General features: G+C 41.6%; 1 protein-coding gene and 1 long non-coding RNA gene across 7 annotated transcripts in view; one reads left to right on the top strand and one right to left on the bottom strand.

Moving 5' to 3' along the window:
- LOC114044359 overlaps nucleotides 1-7,913 on the bottom strand; it is a 15,956-nt gene extending 8,043 nt beyond the window's left edge. Inside the window, exons 1-5 of one of the 4 annotated variants that reach the window (XR_003569218.1) lie at nucleotides 7,726-7,913; nucleotides 7,362-7,437; nucleotides 7,030-7,178; nucleotides 6,282-6,408; nucleotides 2,714-3,158 (exon numbers count right to left, since the gene is read on the bottom strand). This is a non-coding gene — a long non-coding RNA (uncharacterized LOC114044359). Of the gene's footprint in view, nucleotides 1-2,713; nucleotides 3,159-3,769; nucleotides 3,821-6,281; nucleotides 6,646-7,029; nucleotides 7,179-7,361; nucleotides 7,438-7,725 lie in introns of those variants that run through there. The other 3 variants (XR_003569219.1, XR_003569220.1, XR_003569217.1) reach the window with 3 other exon arrangements.
- Nucleotides 1-9,116, top strand: part of ADAMTS9 (ADAM metallopeptidase with thrombospondin type 1 motif 9) — a 195,313-nt gene that overhangs the window by 134,788 nt on the left and 51,409 nt on the right. The gene's annotated exons all lie outside the window — the stretch shown is intronic.

The following is a 9,116-nucleotide window of genomic DNA, read 5'->3' as shown; positions in this document are numbered from 1 at the left end:
AGCTGCCTGAGGGCAAGCTGCCTGAGGGCAAGCTGCCTGAGGGCAAGCTGCCTGAGGGCAAGCTGCCTGAGGGCAAGCTGCCTGAGGGCAAGCTGCCTGAGGGCAGGGACTGCAGTCCTCTACACCCAGCACAGGGCTGGGGCTGGTGCATGTTCAGGAAGCAGTCTCTGCAAGAAACTCTTGGAAAAGACCATGAGCTGTTTTAAAGGATATATTTGTAGCATTTTTTTTTCTTTTGAGATTTCTCAAGAAATAATGGACAGGGCTACTTGGCCTAAGATAATTGAAATCTCTCCCTCTCCCTCCTGCCACTGTCTCTGTCTCTGTCTCTCTCCCTTCCTCTCTCTCTCTGCCTCCCTCACCTACTTACTCTCTCTGTCTTTCTCCTTCCCCTGTCTCTCTCTTTCTCTATCTCTCTCTACCTCTCTCTTTCTCTCTATTTCTTTTCCTCATTCTCTCCTTGTCTGTCTCCCTTTCTGCCCTGTCTCTCCCCCTCATCTCTCTGACTCTGTCTCTCTCCCTTTGTCTCTGTCTCTCTCTCTCTGTCTCTCCCTTTCTCCCCCGTCTCTATGTCTGTCCTTCTCTCTGTTTGCCTCTTTCTGTCTCTATATGTCTCTCTCGCTGTCCTTGTCTCTTTCTGTTCCTGTCTCTCTCTGTCCGTGTTTTTCTCTGTCCCTGTCTTTACGTCCCTGTTTCTCTTTGTCACGGTCTCTGTCTCTCTGTCCCTCTCTCTCTTTGTGACTTTCTCTCTCTCGCTCTGTAACTCTGTCTCTGTCTCTGTCTCTGTCTCTGTCTCTTTCTCTCTGTCTCTCTCTCTCTCTTTCTTTCTTTCTCTCCTCCCCTTCTCTCACTTCCTTCCTCCTTTTGCATTCTATTTTCAGCTCCTACTTCCACTTCTTCCATCTGGCAAACGCCCTGTTCCAATGATGTGACACCATCAGAGTGACCAAAAAACCAAAATTTAAAAAAAAAACCCTAACTGAAATAATATCGCATCTTGAAAAGTGTCAGGGTAAAAAACTGAAACCTGAAGCTGACTCTTGTCAACCCGGGACCAGGGCTAACCAGAGTTCTTGACTGTTACTAATTCTGGTCAGATCTCCCAAAGAGTAATCTGGACTGCTTTCAAGTCACAGACTCTAAACTTTCTGCCTCTCGGCCTGCCTTCTGTATTTTCTGGGCATGTCTGAAATGAAAAGGTGGCCATCGTCTGGACGTTGGCTCTGTTATTTCAGAGGTAAATAGTATAATCCTCGTGTCTCATTTGCTAGTAATACTTTTTACATCAAATACTTCTTCAATGTCAGGAATGATGTAGAAATTAGACTGTTTAAATTTCATCTTCCCCTCTTGATCTGGTGAATGGACCTGGATTCAAATCCTAGCTCTGACAGCCACTACATCTGTGTTCTTGGGTAACTCATCCAGCCTCGCCGATCCCTCAGTTTCCTCATCTGTAAAATGTGTAAGTGGGAGGCTAGAAACATTGAGCATTGATTTTCTCCTTCATTCTCTGGAGTTGTTTTCAGCCTCTAATCTAGATGTGTATGTGTGTATTATTGTTATAATAATAATAACAATTATTGTCATCATCATCATGATCATCATTATTATTATCTGTGAATTTGTTGATATAGGAAACTGCCAGCATGAAGAATAGAGCCTGACAGTGCTTGTTTATTAAGTGATCAATTGTCCAGAAATTCCATCCACCACTGCAGAGAATAATAATAATAATAAATAACAACAACAACTAGAATTTCTAGAGTTTAAGTTATAGATGTTTTTTTTTTTTCAGCCAAAGACAAGGTTTATTAAAGATCCACCACATTGGCCAGACTCTTAAGGAATCTGAGCACCTGTGAGCTATTGTTAAGTTATAGTTTGAGGTTTGTAAAGCACTTTATTTGGGTTATCTCATTGGGTCTTCACAATAATCCTGGGAGGTAGGTGCTATTATTATCCCCCTTTTACATATGAGGAAACTGAGACACAGAGAGATTAAATGACTTGCCCAGGGTCACACCACTAGTAAATGTTTCAGACAGGCTTCAAACTCCAGTCTTCCTGACTCCAAGTGCAGATATGCAACTAGTCAGCTACTAAAACTGTGGTCAGAATGTTGAGCTATCAAGCTATTTGCCCAAGATTCCTCAGTTCATCTATGTCAGAACCCACATCTCCTTGACCCCCAAGATTGGCCCTTTAGCACATGCTGCCCTGCCTGGGTTTGTGTCTTCCAGTTTAAATCATGTTCTCTTGAGCTAATGTCATCTTCAGACACATTTGAGACATTTAGCAGACTTCTGATAACAACTTCCATCTCATTCCACCCTCCCGGAGCGTTGAGAAAGGCATGCGATTCCTTCCTGTCGGCTGCCATCCATTGCTGAAATAGCCGCCTCAAAGGCCCTTTGATGCACCCTCTTTCCTTTGAACTGCTAAGAGAACATGTCTGTTGAAACATCAGTTTTCCCTCATCCTAGACACCAGAGTCCTTTGTCTGTCTGAAGCAGAGTTATCCCTGTACTGACAACTGCTCTCCCTTTGACGGGGGAAATCAGGTGAAAATGAACATTGAAGGCAACCTTGAAGGGAGAAAGAAAGCTAGGAAAGGAAAATTTGCAAGCTTGGTGGATTGAGGTGCAGCAAGTAGAGCACCCAGCCTGGAGCCAGGAAGGCCCTGAGTCCAAATCCAGCCTCAGCCACTTACCTAGTGTGACCATGGGTGATTGTGGTGGTGGGGGTGGTAGTGGTGGTGATAGTTATTGCTGTTGTCGAGTTATTTCACTCATGTCCAACTCTTCATGACCCCGTTTGGGATTTTCTTGGCAAAGATACTGGAGTGCAGTGCCTCAGTTTCCTCACCTGTAAAGTGAGCACCAACCTCCCAAGGTTGATGTGTAGGTCAAATGAGATAATAATTATAAAGCACTTGGCTTATTCCCCTTCCCCCTTATGGACGTGACATTACCAGTATCACCTGCTTTTCCTTGATGATAGGAGGATGTTGTGAGCAGATTAGATCTCTGTGGGCCTCCAGTGTATTTGCTCCTCAGCCGATACTTCCAAATTCTATATTTAGCTTCTCAGAATGACTTTCCTAGATGGTCCATGTACTAATCATTCCTTCAATGGAAAGGGTTCTAAACCTGGATCTGGTGATAGATTTCAAGGAGTCTATGAACTTGGATAGTAAGAAACTTTACTTATATCTCATGATAACTGGTTGCCTTTGTAATCTTATGTGCTCTATTTTATGCATTTAAATACAAGATTCTGAGAAGGAATCACCAGAACGCCCATGGAGTCTGGGACATAGAAAAGGTTAGGAACTCCTCATCTCTGGGTTCCTCAATGCGTTTTCTCAAAGGATCCCCAAGACAGTAAGGGCTATGGTTAGTCCAGCTCAGGGGAGGAAGCAGTAGATTGGGAAAAGGAAACCCCCACTTCTGATTCTGCCCCTAATTATATGCACCAGCTTTTAATGAATGCTGACCGAACAAAGGAATAACTGGTGCTAACTCTTATTTCCATAATGCCCTAAGAATTTCAAAGCATCCTGGGATGTAAAATTGTTACCGATCTTGCTTTAAAAATGAAGAAACTCAGGTTCAGCAGAGTTAAGTGACTTGTGCATGGTTACATGGTTTGGAGGTGTTGAAATGGGGAATTTGAACCCAGATCTCCTGGTTCCAAGTTCAGCAGTCTGGCTATACTGTCATTCAGATATATGAATGAATCAGAACGGATGAACAAACCAACTCACTGTGTGACCTTGGGCATGTCATTTCAGTTCTCTGGTCCCCAGTTTTCTCATCTGAAAAATGAGAGGATTGGACTAGATGACCTGAGGGGATGGACTAGATGAACATCCCTTTCATGGCTGACATTCTTTTGCTTTGTGATCCTGTGTTGGTCCCAATATACAGTTCTCTCTTATAATAGTCCCACCATGGCACTGTCCAATGGTTTAAAGCCTTCAGATACTGAAGTAATTCTATGGTCCAGGCCAAGATTTCCATCCATCTTCCTAAAGCTTTCTGTATCGTGGGTGATAGGCAAAATTACATAGTGGAGAAAGTGTGAAGTTTGGCCTTAGGAAGCCCTGGATTCAAATTCTGCCTGATACTTGGTAGATATGTGACAATAAGCAAGTCATTGAACCTCATCATGGTTTAATTTCCTCATCTATAAAATGGGGTTAATACAGCTGTAGTCCCTACTTCATAGAGTTGTTGTGAGGGTAAAAAAGAGACAACATATGTAAAGTGCTGTATGAATGTCAGTTTTGAATGACTTGTTCAAACTCCCCCTTTCCTTGATGAATGAGATTGTCAGCTAAGATTGAAGTTCAGGCTTTCTGTGATGAAAGAGGAATTCTGCATGTGTATTTAGGAGAAAAATGATCATCAGAAATATTCCCCAAATCCATAACAACAGCCAATTTTATAATATATACATATATAATCTATAATATATTTCATATACGTGCATATGTCTATATGTGAGTATGTAGTTATTCAGTCATGTCTGATGCTTCAGGACTCCACATGGGGCTTTCTTGGCAAAGATAATAAAGTAGTTAGCCATTTTGTTCTCCAGAGGATTAGGCAAACAGGTTCAGTGACTTGGTCAGGGTCACACAGCTAGTATGTGTCTGAAGCCAGATTTGACCTCAGGTCTTCCTGGCTCCAGTCCCAGTGCTCTATCCACTAAGTCACTTAGTTTCTTTCTTTCGTGTATGTATGAGTGTGCATGCGTACGTGTAGACACATATATGTATCTATGTTGAGTATCTTAAGGCTTTAAAACATTGAACAGTGTCATGACAGGGATATTGTGAGAGAAGAATGTATATTTGGGACCTGTGTGTGTGCGTGTGTGTACAACGTATGTGTGTATATGTGTATGTATGTGTGTGTATGTATATATATATATGTATATATGTATGCGTGTATAATCAGAGCATGCTCTAAGGATTGGATTCTTACCCAATTACTCTTGTCTTTACTCCTACTAAACTATAGAGTCTTATGGTTACTATTTGTTTGACTTCAGGCAAGTTCCTTAACTTCCCTTGGCCTCAGTTTCCTCATCTGTAAAATGGAGGAGAGAGTGGCTTAGCTGGCCTCTGAGGACCCTGGTTAGCTCTTGGTCTATGAGCCTATGACTGAGTCTGATTCATTGTTTCCCCCACGGAATCTAGAACAGGAAATTGCTGCTCTAAAAACACTGGAAGGGCACTCTGGAATGGGTGGCGGCTCCTTGGGATTCATATACATACTCCAGAATTGGGTTGAATTTGCACTTTATCTCCGGAGAAGCTAACAGCATTGTAAAGAAAGACTGATACTCAAAGCAATGATCACTGGGTCATGTCTGCCTTCATTTGGATTTGAGAGCAGCAGTGTGGTATAGTCAAAAATTGGCTTTGGAGTAAAAGGGACCCAAGTTCAAATCCTACTTCTGACACTTGCTACCTTTGTGACCTTGGGCAAGTCACCCAACTTCTCTCAGCCTCAGTTTCCTCATCTGTAAAATAAGGGAATTGTACCAGATGGCCTCCAAGGGCCCTTCACATTCTAGATCTGTGATTCTATGATGCTTCAGTTATGTGCCCTTATCTGTCCTCACAGTTCAGTCATTGTCATGAGTGATTGTGGCTCTCACATTTAAATGTTGTCCGAGAGAGATTGTACTCTCCACTGAGCCTCTCACCTCCAACAGCCATTGTTTTAGCCCTCTGCTCATACTGGAAGACTTAGAGTTAAGTCTGCCTGGTTCTAATCTGTGATTTCACCACAGTGCTGATCTCTCAGTAAAGAAATTCCTTCTCTTCTGGAGATCAGTAATTTAGAGGGTTGTTTGGGCCACTGAGAGGTTGCAACTTGCCCAGAATCACATATGGAATAAATCTTAGAAGCAAGGTTTGAACTAGGTTTTCTTGACTTTAAGCCCAAAACCATAGTCACTATCCCACACTGCCTCTCTTCGTTAAAATGTATACAAAGTTGTATAATATATCATAATTAACACATTATTTAATTAATATAGATGATGTGCTATTTTATTACTAGGTAGGATCAATATATTATTTAATATGATTAATTAATATTAATACAACAATATATTTAATGATAAAATGATATTTAATAATTTAATATATTAGAATATGTAACATAAAGTTACCAACTTCTCAAATGCTAAATGCCAATGTAGTCATCATTTAAAGCATTTCTGAAAGTACTCCAAGTAAACATCTGGTTCTTTGTACTTACCAAGGTATTGCCATGGCATGGTCAGTGTAGATAGTAGACTGATGCTTTGATGTTCCAGGAGGGAGTAGCATACGTGTAATGTTGTGTAGTTTCATCATCTGGCATCTCTGGTAATGGCGCAGATAGACTGTCGGTACAAGAATATCTTCCTGGGTATGAGGCTCCCAAGAGGGAGAATCATTTTAGACTTTGGCTAATCAAAAGTCTTAATTTGAATAGATTAATGGGGAGCTTTTTGAAAAAGACTGACTATGCATTTCAGAAGAGAAGCTCCTCAGATGCAACTTCTTTAATTTATAAGATCACAGGACTGTGGGAGGGGGTGAAGGAAAGAAACAGAGGAGAGGGGGAGGGGGACAGGGGGAGAGAGAGAGATGAAAAAAGGGAGCAGGGGAGGGGGAAGGAGGAGAAGGAGAGAGGGGGGAAGAAGAGAAAAGGAGAGGGAGAGAGACCAGGAAAGGGGAAAGAGAGTTTCAGAATTGGAAGGGATCTCGGCAGCTGGCAAATCCATTGCCTCTTACTTAAGAGTTTTGAGTGATCCAGATATGTGGAAATCAGGATTTCAGGAAATCAGAGAAAGGTTAGAGAAGAGAAGACAGTTTAGCCACGAGAATTTGGCAAGTTATATGAAAGAGGGATTAGAAAGAAGTATGCTCAGCTCCAAAAGTTAGAACTAGAAAGTAGTGAGTGGAGCTCGTAGAAGAAAACTGAGGAGGCATGACTGGAAATACTCACAACTAGAACTGACCAGAAATGGAGTAAAGCGTCTTGGGGGGAAGTGTTTCTCCCTCCCTGGAAGTCTTCAAACAAAGACCGAGTGGGCACTTGTCGAGTTTACCATGAAAGAGATTCTGATTCCGGTTGAGGTTGAATTAGGTGGCCTCAGGTCTCTTTTAACTGTGACAAAAATTCCATAACTTCTCACCAGGACTTCCTTCCTGGTGACTCAGTTTGTCACCCAACAAATAATGGGTGCAGTACAATTCTGATTTCCCAAAATTTCCACCCAGTTTCCTGTCATTGCCTAACCCACTCCACACCCCAGTTCCTTCCTGTTAAGCTATAGTCTAATCCCCTTACCTGTTTGATCAATTGTCCCACTATAATTCCGGCTTATCCTTCATTTTCTTCCCGTCCCCCAAATAGCTTAGATCATCTGGAAGAATAGGGGGGAATAGAGGAATAGAGGGGAAATAGAAACTCCCATATGACTCAGGCTATCCCTGTTTCCTCCCCCTTTTCTGCACATAGACAATTTGGGACTGTATGTTACTCCTATTGATAAGAGACAACCCTAACCAGCATAAGTGAAGAAACTGGGAGAAATCAAAACTAACAGTAGAAGTACCAGTGAGAAATCCCAAGCCTGCAATTACCCCCTTTTGGAGCCCCCATTGAAGTCCAAGGAAGCCTTTGGTGCTGAATAAGGTCATAAGAGACCCACCATTAACTTCTGTTTTCAGCAGCGTTGAGTTCAGTTGAAAAGGAGGCGTTTCTAACTCTTGAACCAAGGTTTGTGTAAAGTGTTAATACATCATCTGAGAAAGGCCTGACATTCCACCCTATCCTTTGAACTCCTTCCCATAAACAAAAGCATGAAAGACACAGGCATGTGGGACTGACCTTGATATTTCTGAGAGCATACAGGCAAAGATTACATTGTTTGGGAATCAAATGGGAAAAAATGGGGAGTAGGGTGGGAGAGAGAAAAAGGGAGGGAGGAAGAGAAGGAGTGAGATAAAGGGAAAAACATTTAAATTCCTGCTATATGCCAGGCACTAAATGCTGAGGATGTAAATGAGAGAAAGAAGTGTGTGTGTGTGTGTGCGCGTGTGTGTGTGTGCGTGTGTGTGTGTGTGTGTGTGAAAGAGAGAGAGAGAGAGAGAGAAAGACAGAGAGAGAGAGACAGAGAGACAGAGAGAGAGAGAGAAGAAAAGAAACCAGTTGGGATTTTTTCCAGATATGGAAAGCTTTCAGAATTCTGTTGGCTAATGAGGAGGCTATTTCAGCAGTGGGTATAAAATGTTCCTCAGAGACAGCATTCCCTGATAAACTTCCATTAACACACTTGGCTGAATTTAGCTGGTTTTTATCTGTGACATGAATAGATGCACAGAGAGGTGTCTTGGAAAGGATTTGAAAAAAAAATTTTTTTTTCAAATCTGGAGAGGTTTTCCTAAAATTTTAGTATCTGGTCTTTGCCTTTATTTGATCATTTAAAAAAAAAACAACTAAGAAAATAGATCTGTTAAAAAAAAAACAACAAAAAAAATGAACAGTTTCCGTAGCAGCTGCCTCTCTTCCTTAGTACTTTAGAAATCAAGACTTAAAAGAAAAGTGTTTGCCATCAGATTAGCTATCTTGAAAATTTCCTAATCTTTTATAGGTCTTAACCAAATGGAAACATGAATGATCCTTAAGCACGCATTCCTTTTCTAAAGCAGCTTCTGTTCAAGCCAAATGTATAGTTACATACACACAGAAAGAGAGAGAGACAGAGAAAGATAGAGACAGAGAGAGGGAGAGACAGAGACAGAGATTGAGGCTAAGCCAAATTTTAGAGCTCTTGAAGTATCAAATTGGGAAGTCATTCAGATTTTATCTTCCGGCTGTCTACGTTTTTCTTTTTGTATCCCTAGCACTTAACCCAGTGACTGGCACAAAATGTTAAATGTTTTTTAATTCATTCCTTCATTTAGTGTGACTCACTTTGTTACTGAATTACCTGCATTGGTTATTGTCAATGACAACACTGACATGAATAGTTTCCCCCACAATCTGTGGCCTGAATAGGGATCTTCACATTTCAGCGACTCCGGAGGTTGTCTTTCAATT

The sequence above is a fragment of the Vombatus ursinus genome, unplaced genomic scaffold (assembly GCF_900497805.2).
Source record: "Vombatus ursinus unplaced genomic scaffold, bare-nosed wombat genome assembly UNPS02014773.1, whole genome shotgun sequence".
NCBI lineage: Eukaryota > Metazoa > Chordata > Mammalia > Diprotodontia > Vombatidae > Vombatus > Vombatus ursinus.
The sequence above is the reverse complement of the archived record's forward strand: the minus strand, read 5'-3'. Positions and strand labels throughout refer to the sequence as shown.